Here is an 18,440-nt window from a genome sequence, read left to right as displayed (position 1 = left end):
TGCAAATGACCATGTTAATGAGCCCACTAATTGTGACCTCTAGCTCATTGGCAGGACCTGAATGATTGAAGGTTAAGCTGCAGTCCTCTCAGACTTCATCTGCCTCACTCGAGGCAAATCAGTTTTATTTGTTATCACCGCTATACCTTAGCATGTAATTATAATTTTCTGGTGTTTTGGCTATGCTAAATAGTGGTATTACATACATACCCTTTAATACATTTAAAGTAAGGATTATGCAGCTAATAGGATATATTGGTCAGACTGTATTACTGCTAGCTTATCATTCACCTGGGCAGTTAGGGAAGGAGCTCTGAAACTGGAAATGGATTATGATGGTTCTATTCCTGCACTGGACATTTAATTTAGCCGGTTTCTCAGTTCTGTGCAGTTCCTCACTCCCATGTAGTCTGACAAGTATGAACAGACCAGACCTCGTCAGAACAGACTCATTTGTTGTGAGTGTGTATTACACCAGCATAAGATTAATTACATGGTTAATTAAACCCCATGGTTAATTAAAGCTGACAAGTGTCCCCAATTAATCTATATGCCTAATCATTCCCAACACCTAGCCTATCTCCCGAGGTAGCTAGCTACCTGGGTGTCTCAACCGTCAGCTCCCCTGCATGCTAACTCTGACCACCCACTAACTGGGTTGGTAGCAGGACTGGTGGTTAGGATGCCTTAGAAAAGAGTACTTACACACATCTAAATGTGACGTAGGCACTGAACAAATAAATAAAGCAATGTCAGCTCACAAGCTTTTAGTGATGTGCGCACACACAACGTTTCTCATCCGACATGGTCTTCATTCGGCACCTAACCCACACGATCCACACACCTAAAGACACACGTGTCCTTGAGACTAACTCCCTCCGCTCCATTGTCCAGATGTGGGGCTCCAGTCCAAGGTCCTCTGAGGGGGTCTGTCCTACCCAGTGGTCAACCCAGGGTGGTCAATCAGTGTGGACGCTTTGGGGAATGCCACTGGGGCTTAGATGTCCTGCTCTTTTGTTCAAGGATTAATGTCCAGTTTCCCTTGACCTCTGACCTGGCTGAAGTTTAAAGGGTCAGAGTGTATCCGTCCGTCCGGCGACCTCCAGATTGATGGACTGAGAGGGCTCTGTGTGTGTGTGAAAGGAGTACATCAATATCACTGGTCATCAATATCATTTGACTGGAAATGATTGTAATTCAAGATGTATATTTCTTTTTTTGTATATTACCCCCATTTTTCTCCACAATTTCATGATATCCAATTGCAATCCAATTACGATCTTGTCTCATCGCTGCAACTCTCCACCTGGCTTATAAGAGGCGACGGTCGAGTCATGGGTCCTCCGAAACATGACCCGCCTAACCGCACTTCTTAACACCCGCCCGCTTAACCAGGAACCCAGCCCACCAATGTGTCGGAGGAAACACTGTTCAACTGATGACCGAAGTCAGCCTGCAGGGGCCCAGCCCGCCACAAGGAGTCGCTAGCGCGTGATGAGCCAAATAAAGCGCCCCCAGCCAAACCCTCCCCTAACCCGGACGACGCTGGGCCAATTGTGCGCCACCCTTTGGGACTCTCGGTCATAGCCGGTTATGACACAGCCTGGGATTGAACTCGGTCTGTAGTGACACCTAAGGCTCTGCAATGCAGTGCCTTAGACCGCTGCACCACTCGGGGGGGCCCCAAGATGTATATTTCTATTGGATAGATTGAGCAGGTTATTGAGAAGGTTGGACTGTATGAAAATGCATAACCCTGAAACGTTTCAATAAGTTTCTCTATAGTCAAATCTTCCCCATCCCTCAGTCATGTTCATTTCCATAACTCTGTCTGTGTTGCTGGTGAACCTGGTGTGTCTGTGTGTATTGGGGTTATGGACAGACAGACACAGGGCTAATGTTGTGTGAAGAACCTTATCTGGGGCAGTGATGCGGCTGTGGCGTGGGGACCGGGGTGTGGGGTGGAGGCGTGAATCCCCTGGGTCGCTGCGCTGCGGCCTGTCTCTGTCTGATTAACTCCAGCCCCTCCGATCCCTCTGGACCAGCAACCTGATCAAGTCGCTATCGTGGCCCGGCTGATAACAGCCCTATTCCCCCGCCGTGTCTCCCAGGACAAAAACAACACGACTCCAGTAAGTCACTTTTACAGGAAAAACAGAAGACCTTCTCTCTTGTGTTAGACTGGATATGTATGGGTCCACACGTTTAGATGCCATCTCTGACTGACTGGTTCAGTGTCAGGGTATTGTTGAGGAGTGGGGATGTTGTCCAAAGACATGATGGTGGCCCTGGCTGGGTTAGAAGGAATCCACCATGACCCAAATTATCTCCTGGTTCGGTCGCCAGGGGCCAGGGAGGAAGACTTTGTAGGCCCTCCAGTTTGGAGAAGATAATGGAATATAATGTGCTAATCCTGAAATTTGAGGGATGGTTCATGGCTAATCCCTGGATTTTGGTGGGATTGTGACTCTGGCTGGGCTCCCGGAACTGGAGGACTCTGCACCTCTGGATGGGAGAACCAACGTGGTACAAACCTGCACACACACACACCACACTGTTATACTGAACATGGAAGTGAAACACAGCCTTAGTAGGTTTGTTTAAGTGGTTCACTCATGTTTACTTACTGAGAGAAAATCCACACTCATAAGTCGTTCCTACTTGAATTTGGATGTTCCTCAAAAGAGGAGTGGTTTGTGGAGGAAATGTTTTTTTATTAAGATAATGAGACATCTTTTGGTAATTCAGACTGAAAGATGAAAGTAATAGAGGCATAAATGATGAAGAAAGTCAGAAACACACGACACACAAACAAACCAACACGCTAGCAGGAAATTAAAATGCTGGCAGCCCCCGTCGTTACAGACTTTGTTCTTTGCACAAGCTAGAGGTCATGACCCCACACATCTGTGGTTCTTGCTACTGTGACATCAGCGCCTTCGGAGTGTCACTGATTTAGTGACAGTAGTGCGTCATTCAAAAAGCAATGACTTAGTGCTCCTCTCTGGATAAAGCTCCATGCTTGTCTATATGATTTGTGGATTGACTGATCATTCAGACCGCTATGATGGAGACTCCTGTCAATGGAGGTGGGGAACCTTTCAATGGAAGTAAAGGCAGATGATCAAGTCAATTTCTTGTTTTGTTTCTGATAATTATCAATATATTATGAGAAAGTAGCAACTGCTTATCATTGGGACCTGAACTCTCCAAGTTTTCATTTTAAGCATAGATTTGGCCTCTCCCTGGGCTGTTGAGTTGTGACCAGAACTCCTCAGCCACACAAAGAACTCCAGACCTCTCCTCTGTCTGCAGTGAGCCTCTTGCATCAGGTAGTAATGACATTCATGATATTGGTCTGTGTGACAGGATTTTCTATTGTAAGATGTCACTTTGACAGCTGCGCTGACTTGAATACCTAAGTGTGATAACCTCTTGTCAGAGGAATAGAGGCAAGGAATATACAGTAGAGGATGGTATAATGTAGGGATTTGCCTGGGTGCCAGGGCAGGCAAATGGCGTGGGATGTGTCTCGAATGACACTCGTCTATTCCCTTTTATGGTTCGGTCAGAAGTGCACTTGATAGGGAATAGGGTGTCATTTGAGATGTAGCCAAGCTGTGGCAGACTGGAGTCTCCAGCAGGACTGAAACAGGTGGCCGGGGGGGGGGGGGATCGCTTCTCTGTAAACAACAACCATTGAGAGGCCACCCTTTTCTCTCATCTACAACAGGTGCTCACTTTCCCATTTTTTTCAATGAGTCAGTTCAATAAACCATTCTTTTTGCCTCTGTATTCCCTCCGTCTCACCTTCTGTCCTTAAAACAAAATTTCTCTCTCATCCTACGCCTTTCTCTTGCCTCGATTTCTCTTAGGTGTGGTGCACGGTCCCCTTTTCACTCTGCTAACCCACCCCTCCACTCCTCGTCTCTGCCCCCTCCTTATTCCTCCCCCTCTCGTCTCCCTCCCTCTCTCTGTGGAGATTGATTGGGTAATCTGGCTCGCTCGGGGGGAGGAGAGAAGCAGAATGACGACATGGGGGGGAGTGAGAGAGACATATCTTATTCATACATATTCCCCTGCATTATGGTGGTATGTACACACTGTAACAGCATGCCGTCTCTCTCTCGTCATCTCTCTCTCTCTCTCTCTCTCTCTCTCTCTCTCTCTCTCTCTCTCTCTCTCTCTTCTCTTCTCTTCTCTCTCTCTCTCTCTCTCTCTCGTCATCTCTCTGGCAGGTTCCTTCTCCTCATCTCTTTCTGTCCTCTGTTTTCCCTAGCTATCAAACAGTTTGTCTCTTGGCTGTGGGCTGACACCCGTGAATGTGCAGGGTTGTCTTTCTACTCTGTGTTTACTGTTGTCTCCCATCCTCTCTTCTCTCTGCCTGGAATGAAAGGGCCAGTCCACTTCTCATGTCTCTGTATGCATCTCTGTGTAGACGTTTCCTAGCTGAACCTCAGAATTAACGGTTGTGCCCCCGAGCTGTGTGGTCGACTGTAGGTCTGGGAGTGACAGAATTCTGGATTGCTTTTGTTTCTATCATTTGCAGGATAATTTCTGGGCAACACTTAACCATGCGGTTGGTTGGTGGTATTTCATCTCAATAGTTCTAGGAATGAGAGGTGCTAAAGGAGGTTTTCACTCTGCAGATAACATATTTGAATGCATACCACACAATTACTTATTTGGGTCATTGTCAGCTGGGTCTCAATAGTCCTCTAAGAAGCTGCACAGATTCATTCCTAAATGATTGGTGTCCCATTTTGGAGGAGTTTAGTAGTGTTACTCAAACTGTCTATGGGCATGCTGTTGAGAAATTGTCTAGTAGAGAAATTGTGTTGAGTTTCTGGTGTGGTGTTGATTCTATAGCAGGAAGCTCCATCAGTGCCCTGTGAGGAGGAAGGGGAGTGGAGGGCACAGATTGGCGAGGGACAGGGTTGCCCCTGAGTCAGAGACGTGTGTGTGTAGCCGTGCCATCCTGTCTGGAGCATCCCAGTCACAGCTCCACTCCTCTCCTCCTGGCACTGTTTGATCTACAGTTACACAATGCTTTGAAGTCCAGGGGCTGGCCACACTCCAACCACGTCCACACACACCATTGTGAAAAAATACCCTGCCTGCAGAAATTGGCATTAATTCCTGCCATTACACAAATAATGCTGCTGCGTCTGCTTTTGGGAAGCCTAACATTTCCGTAGGCAACGTTCCGCCACAGGCCTCCTGTTATCACGGTGCACTTTCCCCTCTCACTGACAGGGGAGATGAGAAGAGAGGGCAACCTCTTTTAGATGGTAATGAGTGCCCACTCCAGCTCTTATGTAGAAGACCCATGGTCAACCTGGTAATGCCATATAGTCACTCCAACACCTGTAGAGCTCTTGTGTCTCATCTCAAAGCGAGTCTGGGAAGAAACACAGTGGCGATGCCATCCCTCATTAGAGAGCTAACACTGATGGTGATATGGATCTTCAAACATACATGTTTGTTATTGTTGTTGTAGAGGGAAAGCTTTTTTTTTTCTCCCACACAAATCCCCAATCGAATCTACTCATGTTTGAGCTACTGCCTCGGTTAATATAACACAAGTTTGATTGCGTTTTATGGTCCAAGAGTACACATCACAATCCAGCTAGGTGTTTGATAACTTTAAAATGATGAGCGGGGGAGTATCTAGGTGTATGAAGTGTATGCAGAGTAGCTGCTGATTTAGTGAACGAGCTAACAAGCGTCTTTGATATTATCTTTGCTTTTTCACTCACCTCATTTTCCCACTGACCCCTTATACACTTCCTCTCCTTCACTGTCATCATATGTTTTTTTCTTTTTCAACTGCACTCTGTTCATGGTTCTCTGCTCATCGTTCTTGTACAATCTCCTTCTCTCGCTCTCTCGCTCTCACTCACTCACTCACACAGAGAGAGAGGAGTCAGTGGGCAGCCGTGTAGTTGGCAGGGCTGGCAGTGCTGCTGCCACTCTGTGGGTCTGTTCTGTTGCTGTAGTGCTGCCTAGCTGTGCCACCCAAGGCCTACCAATGTACCAGTCTCAAATAACAGCTGGGCACCCCAACTCGTAATAAAAATAAACCTGCCTCTTTTAATATCTATGTGTGTGTCAGTTGTACACCATGGTTATTAAGTCTCATTGAGTCAAGTAGCGAGACAAACCTACTCCTGAGAATGAATGGCTGAGACGTGCAACTGACTCAACTTTACATTACACTGACGCCCTCCCTGCTAGGATTAAAGACAAAAACAATTACACAGTCTTTGCAATTTAAATTCTCATAAATGCAGACTTAATCCCCATATTTTGAACAGGCAGAGTAAACACCGAGATCCAATTCAAGCCTCTGTCTGGATTTTATTTTGTTGCTATAATACCATTTAGAAGTTATAGTGGGTAATGAAGGTGCTTTTGGTTAGGTTTGGCTATATTTGTAAAACTAAATGTTTTTTTTTAAAGCGTTTTGTCAAAATGATGGAAAGAATGCAAAGAATCAGAATGAAAAGTGAGTACCTCATCCCTCACGGCTTCGCACTCCATTCACAAAAAATGCTAGTGTGCACACACACACACACACACACACACAGAGCCTTGAGGAGAACCTGGGGGTGTTGGCGAGGCGTCTCTCCAGTAGGTAAAGGGGGGAGCCAGGAGGAGGCCGGCGGGGGGAGCCAGGTGCTTTGGCAGCCACAGAGGTAATCACCAGGTCAGTGGGGAGCCGTTACGCTCTCAGTGAAAGGCTGGGGAAGTACATGGTATAACAATAATCATTACTTTGCATTAAAGTCACTGTCCGTAAATATTCCCAGGATGGCAGTAAAAGGATGCATGTGCGCCGGGGCAGAGCTTCTATCAGCACCTCATCCCCACGCAGACACATACCATGTGGGAGCCACTGGGCCCGGTGTGTTTGTGTACTCTCGAGAGTGGGTGTGTGAGCAAGCAAGCACCTTTTGAGGAGCTTTGGCTCCAATTCATGCCGACTCAGCCAAAATACAGCAAAAACATATTTTTTTATTTTATTTTAATCCAGCTCTCTCCTTGTTCAGTAAGAACCAGTACTCCATATCAACATAAGTGTGTCTTCATCTATGTGGTGTGACAAAGCCGTGTGTTTCAAGTTTTATTAGTCGTATGTACAGGATACACGTGATATACATCGTCCAACGAAATGCTTACTTGCAGATTCCTTCTCGACAATGCAACAACAATAAGAAATAATAAAAGATAAGAATACGAACAGAAAGTAAATGTCTCAGTAGAATAGAATAAACATTTTAGCTTAAGTATAATACAGGAAGGAACAATTTATAGTGCAATATTTACACATGTTTTGGGGAAGGGAGGAATGGGGGGCAAGTGAAATCCCTTCCTATGTAGTTAACGTGTCGTTAACCTGGACCTCGGACAGAGGTGTAGGAGATGAGGGGGCGACACATCTGACACAGTATGGAGGGTCTTTCTCTGGGTCTCTGCCATGGCCGCCCAGCACTCCTCTCCCCCTAGACAGCAGATCACATAGAATCAGGCTGGGCTCATGTAAGACTAGCAGGACACACACACACAGAGTGAGAGCACTGCCCCAGCATGGTACTGTTGTCTACAGGCCTAGTGGCACAGCACCGCACAATACAGCACAGTCATATATCTTTCTTCAATTAGAATCTCTGATGGAAGGCTGCTTAGATCTCAAACAAACAGCAATGTACCAGTCATATACTCTGCATATATTGTAGTATTATCAATACAACACTATCATTGCTGGTTTTCTCACAGCTGTTCTAGATGTGTTTACATAGCACTGTGTAAAGAGTCATCTGTCAATCTGTGCAGTCAGTCCCGGTTTGTGTGTTTTCATGTGGCTTTTGCTGCTGTTGTGTTGTGTTGGTCAGGCAGGCCAGGGGTTATCCAGGGGTCAGAGCAGAGCTGTCCCGTTGTTAATCTTAGTTCTTCTAATTGTGAGAGGACCGGAATCCAAAATTAAAATCACACATTGCTTTAACTCTGCCATGTCCTCTGGTACATTGCCTGAGCTTCCAACCTTTGTAGTTAAGTTGCTGAGTGAAAGCTTTAGATCAGATAATGTTCTTTACATTTTGGTCATTTAGCAGACACTCTTATCCAGAGCGACTTAGTTAGTGCATACATTCTTTTTTATTTTTCATCTGGTCCCCCATGGGAATCGAACCCACAACCCTGGCGTTGCAAACGCCATGCTCTACCAACTGAGCTACATCCCTGCCGGCCATTCCCTCCCCTACCCTGGACGACGCTGGGCCAATTGTGCGCCGCCCCATGGGTCTCCCGGTCGCGGCCGGCTACGACAGAGCCTGGATTCGAACCAGGATCTCTAGTGGCACAGCTAGCACTGCGATGCAGTGCCTTAGACCACTGCGCCACTCTGGAGGTTATATATAGGATGCTGCCGTTATACAGAAGGACATGGCATTCTTGCATGCTATTGACTAAGCTGGTTTTAACCGATCTCCATCTGGGCTCGTCTATGCTGGCCTTTGCCCCACACTGGGCTGACCTGGTTTGGGGGCTGCTGTGCTGATCAAGGCTGGGTTAGTCTTTACTCTGTGCTAGGCTGGGACTAGTCTGACCTGGTATGGGGGCTGCTGTGCTGATCTAGGCTGGGTTAGTCTTTACTCTGTGCCAGGCTGGGACTAGTCTGACCTGGTTTGGGGGCTGCTGTGCTGATCAAGGCTGGGTTAGTCTTTACTCTGTGCTAGGCTGGGACTAGTCTGACCTGGTATGGGGGCTGCTGTGCTGATCTAGGCTGGGTTAGTCTTTACTCTGTGCCAGGCTGGGACTAGTCTGACCTGGTTTGGGGGCTGCTGTGCTGATCAAGGCTGGGTTAGTCTTTACTCTGTGCTAGGCTGGGACTAGTCTGACCTGGTATGGGGGCTGCTGTGCTGATCAAGGCTGGGTTAGTCTTTACTCTGTGCTAGGCTGGGACTAGTCTGACCTGGTATGGGGGCTGCTGTGCTGATCTAGGCTGGGTTAGTCTTTACTCTGTGCCAGGCTGGGACTAGTCTGACCTGGTTTGGGGGCTGCTGTGCTGATCAAGGCTGGGTTAGTCTTTACTCTGTGCTAGGCTGGGACTAGTCTGACCTGGTTTGGGGGCTGATCAAGGCTGGGTTAGTCTTTACTCTGTGCCAGGCTGGGACTAGTCTGACCTGGTTTGGGGGCTGTTGTGCTGTGCTATACTGTACTTACTGGACTGGGTTAGTCTGGACCGAGACTAGCTGGTCTGACCTGGTTTAGGGGCTGATGTACTGTATGGGGCTATGCTGTGCTGTGCTGTGCTGTACAGGGGTTTGCTTTGCTGTGGAGGCTCTGTGCTACGCTGGGACTAGCCTGACCTGGTTTGGGGGCTGCTATGCTGTGCTGTGCTGTGGAGGCTCTAATCCCCTCAGTGCATGGCCAGATTACTGTCTGCTCCATATTGTCTGGGGGCGGGAGGAGGCTGCGCTAAAAGGCTCAGCACAGATCTGCCCTCCGCCAGGGAAGATGGCTCTTTATTTATTTATCCTGCCTGCCAGTTATTGTATTATTTGTTTATTTATGCACATGTTGACTTCACAACATCACATATTCAAAAATAATATAGAGTATATGGTCTATAGGTCCCGTGTAGCTCAGTTGGTCGAGCAGGGTTGTGGGTTCGATTCCCACAGGGGGTCAGTATGAAAATGTATGCACTCACTAACTGTAAGTCGCTCTGGATAAGAGCGTCTGCTAAATGACTAAAATGTAAATGTATAGTAGGAGAATATAGGTCACCCCCTGGTCCCATATTCAGTGTTTCCGTGATATTAAATATTGCCTTGACTTTCTCCCTCGTTTAGTCTAATCAATAGTAGTGGATGTACAGTAAGTGTATGAACAGTGTTAACGTGTAGCTGTGACTGCTACACTAATGAAGTAACAATAGAATATTCACATGTACATTTCCATGACAAAGGTGATAATGTGTTTTCATGGCCAAAGTTATACCGATGATGATGTACTACATGTGACACTAGATGTGAAAATCTTTCAAACCTCAAACTGAGGTTGGGTGTTCATATTTCTGACCTCAATCCAGGAATAATTCAGTGTTATGTTTTACAATGTATCATTTAAATTATCATGGTAATCATAATGCAATCTAAAGTCCTTCCAGAAATTGCCATATGAATTTGTAATACGTCATATACTCTGCACTTCACTAAATCTATATTTTTCTTTTTCAGTACGTTTATATTATACCAAAGTATTATAGCAAAATCTAGATTGATTACACCACCTTCTATCAACCAATTAACACTGACAACTGTAAACTAATTGTACGTAGATCTAGAGCGTAGACTGCTACCCGAATAACCACCTTTCCACTCCTTATGATAATATACTGACAATCTCAATGCCATGAATGTGTTGACTTTTTTTCAATAAGCAAAAATAAAGACATTTTGGTATTCCTCATGCCTCTCTCTCTCTCGTGCACTCTTCCTCTCCGTCGCTCTCATCTCCTGTGCACTCCATGCAGAAATGATTTCCATTTCAGAATTAATGAGGTTCTGCTGAACTGAGAAACGGCAAGCAACACACACAGCTTTTAAAGACCAGTACGTGCACACTTTTATATGCAATCTCCTACACATCCAAATCCACATTCCCATATGCACATGCAAACAGACTCTTACTGACGCTTGAATGCTCAATACAATTTATATTCACATATATTATTATTTCTCCTAAAAAGTTGGCATTAGTAAATGTACACATTGGTGTTAGTAAATGTACACATTGCATGCATAATTGGGGGAAAAATCAACAACACATGTTTATATATGCGTTGTAGTTGACTCGTAGTAAACCTGTTTGCACCAAATCTCTCAACTGAATCTGAAGACGTTCATGCGTTCACATAGAACCCTTACATTGCCTATTGGTGTTTTTATACATTTGCGAGTCTCCAAGTATACTGACTAGTATACAGGCTCTGATCACAATAACATACAGTACATGTACACAGGCAGGCACAGCCTCATGGGTTAGGCCCCAGAACTGGGCCTAGTCACTATGGTAACACTGTGCTGTGTATGTGAAACACTACAGTGCTTTGGGATCGGTGGAGGGTGTTAACCCCCCTTCTGTACACGCACGCACACACACACACTTCCACCCCCCTCATTCCTCAGCAGTCTATCTTCTCCCCCTTCTCTCTGTTCTTTGTGCTACAACCTTTCTAAGCAACGCTCCCATGATAAGGAGTTGATATGATCCACAGCCACTGAGGCTATATGTTAGTACAGTATATGTTGGTATGAGATCCCAGGGGGTAGAAAGCTGTGTTGGCAAAGTGAACTTCATTATTTTTATTGGACTCCTATCTACATCATCTAAACTGTGGTTTAGTAAGAGTCTTTAAACAGTATCGAACCGGCATACTTGTTCTCTCGCTCCACATGCAGTATAGTGTGTAGATGCTGAAACAAGGACAGAGCCTTACTTCTAATCCAATTTTGTATTTGTAAACCTGCAGAATTTGGGGAAAACGGGCACAGAGGGAACCACAGGAGCGCACACACACTCTGTCCTGCCTCAGTGTGTTTTCCTATCCCATTCATCATCAGTGATCCACAGGAACAGATTCCAATTTCATTTGTTTTCATTCCATTCTTTTATTAGCTTATTTCTCTCCATTCCTTTTTATTTAAAACCCTGGAAGAACCAGTCAACAGTTAATAATCTGTTAAAAATGCATTGATCACCACCATTTAGTTTCCTGGCCAGCTACTTAGGCTCTAAAGCTGATCAATGCGTTTGAATGGGAACCGCCAAGATAGGGGATTGACTGCTGTGCTCGCTGTGCAATCATACCATTTGTCTTCATTTGGCATTCAATTATTTGTTGTAATGGCTTCCGTCAGAAACTGCCTCATGCAGCCCTGACGCAGACACACACTCCCTCTCCAAACTGGAATGTGTGTGCTGTATGCACCCCTCCTCACCCCTCACCCCCTCCATATCCTTCCTCACCCCTCACCCCTCCTTATCCCTCCTCACCCCCTCCGTATCCCCCCTCACCCCCTCCGTATCCCTCTGCCTAGAGGTTTCTACTCTGCCCTGTAATGACCAATAACGCCTGCCTGTCACTGCTTTACTGACCTGTGTCGTTGTGTGTGTTTGTGTCAGCCTGTGTGTTTGTTTTGAGTATGTTCAATCGTGGAATGGTTTGATTGATATGCTTTCTGGTAGAAATATCTAGAATATGAAAAATGAAAAAAGCGGTGTGTGTGTCTTGACTGCTGTGAGGCGTTGTGTGGAGAGTATGAGTGTGGGGATGAGGTGGAGGCCCTCTGAGCACGTGCAGATGGTGCTGAGGCCGGGCTCTGTGGACTGTGACTGACCCAGAATGGACTTCCTGAGCTGAAGAGCCCTTTCCTGAACCCATCAATCCCTGACCGCTCGGTGTGTGTGTGTGTGTGTGTGTGTGTGTGTGTGTCTTCAGCCTAGCAGGGGGGCGAGAACCCCTAACTCACCAGCCCTTTTCCACTCCACATGACAAGCAGCCCTGCACATCTGCATGTACTGTGGTGTGTTTCCAGCACTCCGATTTGAAATTGACGTTCAGAAAACTGTTGTCGGGGTCACCTGACGTGCCTAATTTCAACATAAAAGGCACCCGTTGGTGTCGGTCTATAGGTGCCCCCTACTATGCTCACACACAGCTTTACTTTGAGTGGCTTTTCCAGAGTGGCATTTTTATAGCATGCTATAGGGGACCATCCCTTCCTCCCTAGGAAATTAAAGGACCACTCCAGAGGAAGTTGCCGCCACTATTTTAACCTAATTCCTGTCCTAGTGTGGAAATGCTTGTTTAGTTCCACCCTCCGAACACCGACGTAGGGCTCCTTTATAAATATTGGCACGTCTCCACCTTTCCACCATGTGCACAGCCCATATGTTCACTCTGTGATCTGTAAACAAGCCAGGGTCAGGGTAGCTTCGCTAATTGCTACGGAGCACAGCACAGCTAACGGTAGCTATGACAAGGCGAAGGACCATTCACTCTCCCCATTCACTCTCCTCCCTCTTCTGCAATGGAATTGAATGATCAGGGATGAATACAAAGTTTAGCGGTAATGCTGGAGTTTTACTGGTGAAGCTAGAAGCTAACTAACCTACTCCCTGGACCAATAAAATACCAAACAAGCTAGCCAGACAAACTTGTATAGTTAGCAAGCAAGTGCTACTTGCTATAACATGTCTCCAGAAATGACGCTGAGTCCCAGCTGTGTTGACACGTCACCTATCCACTTGATCCACTCATCAGAATAATATAACTATTTTCTTACCATTTCACCGGCATTAGCCCATCCAACATCTCCCGACAGTCGAAGTGCATTGCAGACTGCTGTATGCCACAGTAGCTGGTTTCCACTAGATAGAACAGCCACAAAGTCAAAATTGCGTAAAAATTCATGAAAACTAAAATTTCCTTCTTGGTCTTAATTTAAGGTTTGGGTTAGGAATATGGTTAGTAGTGTGGTTAAGTTTAGGGTTAAGGTTTGGTTTAAAATCAAATTTTAAGAAAAATTGTAGCAACAGGTTGTAAACAGGAAGTAAGGAGCCCACACGTGTTAGCTCTAACATGTTTGTAGGTAGATGGTTCAAAAATAACTTCGAAGTTCCCACTTCCAATTTCCCACTTCAAGCCCAAATGTATCATACTTTGACTAAAATGATGACTTATTGATTTTAATCATTGTGCAACATCATGGGCTCTGGGCATCGTCTTCCAGCTGAAAAAAGTGGATTTTCACTGGTGTTTCACTCTTGTTCATCTCTGCTTCCCTGGCCAGGGCTCCTCCTCCAGAGAGAGAGGGAGAGCCCAGATAAGACAGACTGACCCTAGCCCCTCGGCACAGACTTGCAGCAAGGATACTGGAGGCTGAGACGGGGGGTCGGGGAACACTGTGGCCCTGTCTGACGATACCCCCGGACAGGGCCAACCAGGCAGGATATAACCCCACCCACTTTGCCAAAGCACAGACCCCACACCACTAGAGGGATATCAACAGACCACCAACTTATGACCCTGAGACAAGGCTAACTATAACCCACAAAGATCTCCTCCACTGCACGAGCCCGAGGGGGCGCAAAACCGGACAGGAAGATCACATCAGTAACTCAACCCACTCAAGTCGAGTACAGCGAATAAAGCCTGGCACGACGTGATGCACCCCTCCTAGGGACGGCATGGAAGAGCACTAGTAAACCAGTGACTCAGCCCCCGTAATCGGGTCAGAGGCAGAGAATCCCAGTGGAGAGAGGGGAGCCGGCCAGAAAGAGACAGCAAGGGCGGTTCGTCCCTCCAGTGCTTTGCTGTTCACCTTTGCACCCCTGGGCCAGACTACACTCAATCATAGGACCTACTGAAGAGATGAGTCTTCAATAAAGACTTAAAGGTCGAGACCGAGTCTGCGTCTCTCACATGGATAGGTAGACCATTCCATAAAAATTTAGCTCTATAGGAGAAAGCCCTGCCTTCAGCTGTGTGCTTAAAAATTCTAGGGACAATAAGGAGGCCTGCGTCTTGTGACCGTAGCGTACGTGTAGGTATGTACGGCAAGACCAAATCGGAGAGATGTGTAGGAGCAAGTCCATGTCTTGCTTTGTAGGTTAGCAGTAAAACTTTGACATCAGCCCTAGCCTTAACAGGAAGCCAGAGGCTAGCACTGGAGTAATATGATAAAGTTTTTGGATTCTAGCCGCCGTATATTTGGCACTAACTGAAGTTTATTTAGTGCTTTATCTGGGATGTTGGAGAGTAGAGCATTGCAGTAGTCTAATCTAGAAGTGACAAAAGCATGGATTAGCTTTTCTGCGTCATTTTTGGGCAAAAGGTTTCAGATTTTTGCAATGTTACGAAGATGGAAAAAAGCTGCCCTTGAAATGTTCTTGATATGTTCGTCAAAAGACATAAGGGTCCAGAGTAACGCCGAGGTCCTTCAGTTTTATTTGAGACGACTGTACAACCATCAAGATTAATTGTCAGATCAAACCTCAGATCTCTTTGGTTCTTGGGACCTAGAACTAGCATCTCTGTTTTGTCCGAGTTTGAAAGGAAAACATTTGTCGCCATCCACTTTCTTAAGTCTGAAATGCAGGCTCCAATTTTTGGGGTTTCACCATGTTTCATCGAAATGTACAGCTGTGTGTTGTCTGCGTAGCAGTGAAAGTTGACATTGTGTTTCCAAATGATATCAGCAAGAGGTAGAATATATAGTGAAAACAATAGTGGCCCTAAAACGGAACCTTGAGGAACACCGAAACTTACCATTGATTTGTCAAAGGACAAACCATCCACAGATATATTTCTGACAGATAAGATCTAAACCAGGCAAGAACTTGTCCCTGTTGACCAATTAGGGTTTCTAAACTCGCCAAAATAATGTGGTGATCGATGGTGTCAAAAGCAGCACTAAGGTCTAGGAGCACGAGAATAGATGCAAAGCCTTGGTCTGACGCCATTAAAAGGTAATTTACCACCTTCACGAGTGCAGTGTCAGTACTGTGATTCACGAGTACATTATTTGTCTTCAGGAAGGCAGTGAGTTGCTGCGCAACAGCTTTTTTTATTTTGAGAGGAATGGGAGATTCGATATAGGCTTATTTATTTTTTGTTGTTGTATTTATTACTTTTTTATTTTATTTATATATATTTATTTATGTTAATTTTTTTACATTTTCCGGGTCAAGGTTAGGCTTTTTCAGGAGAGGGTTTAATACTGCCACTTTTAGTGAGTTTGGTACACATCCGGAGGATAGGGAGCCGTTTATTATGTTCAACATAGGAGGGCCAAGCACAGGAAGTAACTCTTTCAGTAGTTTAGTTGGAATAGGGTCCAGTTGGCAGCTGGAAGGTTTTAGAGGCCATTACTATTTTCGTGAATGTGTCGAGAGATGCAGGATTGAAAAACTTGAGTGTCTCCATTGATCCTAGGTCCTGTGCAGACTCAGGACAACTGAGTTTTGGAGAAATATGCAGACTAAAAGAGGAGTCCATAATTTGCTTTCTAATGATCATGATCTTTTCATCGAAGAAGTTCATGAATTCATCACTGCTGAAGTGAAGGCCATCCTCACTTGGGGAATGCTGCTTTTTAGTTAGCTTTGAGACAGGATTGTTTTTATTCTTCTCAATCAGGTTGGAAAAGTAGGCTGATCGAGCAGCAGTGAGGGCTCTTCGATATTGCACGGTATGGTCTTTCCAAGCTAGTCGGAATACTTCCAGTTTGGTGGAACGCCATTTCCGTTCCAATTTTCTGGAAGCCCTCCCTTCCTCCCCTCCCCTCCTCTCCTAGTTCCACCACCCCTGGTTTTATTGGTGTAAGGACGGAGCATCCCCCTCCCTCTTCCTCTTTTGAAGTGGCCCTGTTCATATATCACAGACCTTTTCTCAACTTCCTGTCTGACTCTCCCAAGGCTCGCTCTATCCCCCTTCTCTCTCTTGTTTAGCCCACGGGATAGAGGTATGGAGGGGTGGGGGCTGAGGGCAATACCTGTTAACTCTATTTTTTCTCCAGACTTTAGCACTCTTCCCAAATACCCTGCGGAAACGCTCCCACACACATAGAAAGAGGATGTCTGGATGAGATGTCTAGGCTACGCTATTAGGAAGGAGCAGTCTTAGTTCTGTATTTTTCTATTGAAGGTCTATTTTGGTTCTACCTGGGCCCATCTATGCCGTCCACCATTGTCAATTATGACAATCAACATTCAGGAGGTCTTATGGCTGGTTGAGAGGAGCTAGACTATGTTTATTGAGTAGCACTGGTTACAGTGTATATTGTTGTGCAATTAGCTATATGAATAGACAATCCTTGCTAAGGGCCCACATCAGGTTTCAATGCTGCGATGGATATTCTATGTTACATTTTTTACATTTACATTTTAGTCATTTAGCAGACGCTCTTATCTTACATGGTCTGCAACTGTTACATGCTTACCTTCCATTTCTAGCATTCCTCTTGCTGTCTCTCTACTACACTCTTTCATATCTCTTTTACAGTATTCAGTATTTTGAAGCTCTTCAAATTCTGCCCTGAGTGAAAAAATTGTTCTTCTGTTTTTCTCTGTGCCCTTATCGTCATTTACCTCCTTCTCTCTATTCCCTTTCGCTCTTCTTCTCCCCTTCCTCTACCTAGTCTCTCTCTCCACCTCCATCTTTCTCTCTCTCATTCTCTCGCTCCCTCCAACCCTCTCTCCCTCTCTCTTCGGTTGAGGACAAGGAGGTGAAAGCCAAGCCGATTACAGTGGCAGTTTAATCTGGCCGACCCACCAAGGGATTTCTCTCTACTTTTCTGTGAGGTTGCAGGGCTGCACGAGGGGAAGGGCTGTGTTTGGAGTATTGTTCCTGTTTGGGCCAGGCGAAGCCGCAACAACAATTTGTATCCATCTGTTATCAAGTTGTCTTACGTCTGTGGTTGTACGTTGCTCAGATATTACAACACCAATAATTAAACACAGCATATCAAAGTAGATATGAAAACCTACCCCAGTTTTGAAATAGACCATTAGATTTTTATACATCAATATCACATTTTTCAGGCTTTTCTTGTCAGAATCATTCTAATTCCACCATAATTTTTCTTAAAGTTTTGTTTTTACAAATGATTATATTACATTTACATTTACGTCATTTAGCAGACGCTCTTATCCAGAGCGACTTACAAATAGGTGCATTCACCTTATAGCCAGTGGGATAACCACTTTACAATGTTTTTTTTTATTGATGTGAATCGAGGTTTGAGCTATTTATTTTGGACATTTTGGTGGCAACAACCACCGCAGTAGAAGAACATTGGTTCCTGTAGAGAGAAGTCTGTCTTAATAGCTGCATTAGGTGGCTTTTAACATTCACAACAGAGCCTCGTATCCAGGTACGTGTTGGATGGCTGCCCTTCCAAATAACAAAATTACTTGAACCATATTGTACAATTTTAATGATTTAACTAGCATATTGTACAGTGGCGCAACACAATGCTGGCTAAACGCAGCTGTGCCCCTGCCTCTCCAGCCTTTCATGTGCCTCATATCACTCCCTCTTTCATCAGCGGCACCCCGCTGTGCCATTTCAGGGGAGGAGTCCAGTTGCCAAACGGGATTAGCTTCCAACTGGTACTTGTTCTGTTCTGATTTTATGAAAAGTGGCTTAGCTAACCTCCAACCTCAGAAGGGGCTCCTGTGGGGGTAAAGTGCCTCCAATAGTTTACCTTACAATTAACGCCTCGGATAAGCTTTGCCAAGGAAAGAGGCCTATCCATGACGATGGCAGCGATACTGTAGCAGTGGATGATTATCAAGCAGTGTGAAGTTTTGGTAATGTAGTTCCCTAGTTTGACAGCATGTTGGAGCCCTGTACCCTCTCACCTGTG

General features: G+C 45.5%; 1 protein-coding gene across 3 annotated transcripts in view; it reads left to right on the top strand.

Moving 5' to 3' along the window:
- Window positions 1-18,440, top strand: part of LOC121540352 (single-stranded DNA-binding protein 3-like) — a 134,673-nt gene that overhangs the window by 46,316 nt on the left and 69,917 nt on the right. The window lies entirely within an intron of this gene.

This window comes from Coregonus clupeaformis, chromosome 26 (assembly GCF_020615455.1).
Source record: "Coregonus clupeaformis isolate EN_2021a chromosome 26, ASM2061545v1, whole genome shotgun sequence".
NCBI classification, from domain to species: Eukaryota; Metazoa; Chordata; class Actinopteri; order Salmoniformes; family Salmonidae; genus Coregonus; species Coregonus clupeaformis.
Note: the sequence above shows the minus strand (reverse complement) of the source record. Positions and strands in the feature narration are given on the sequence as shown.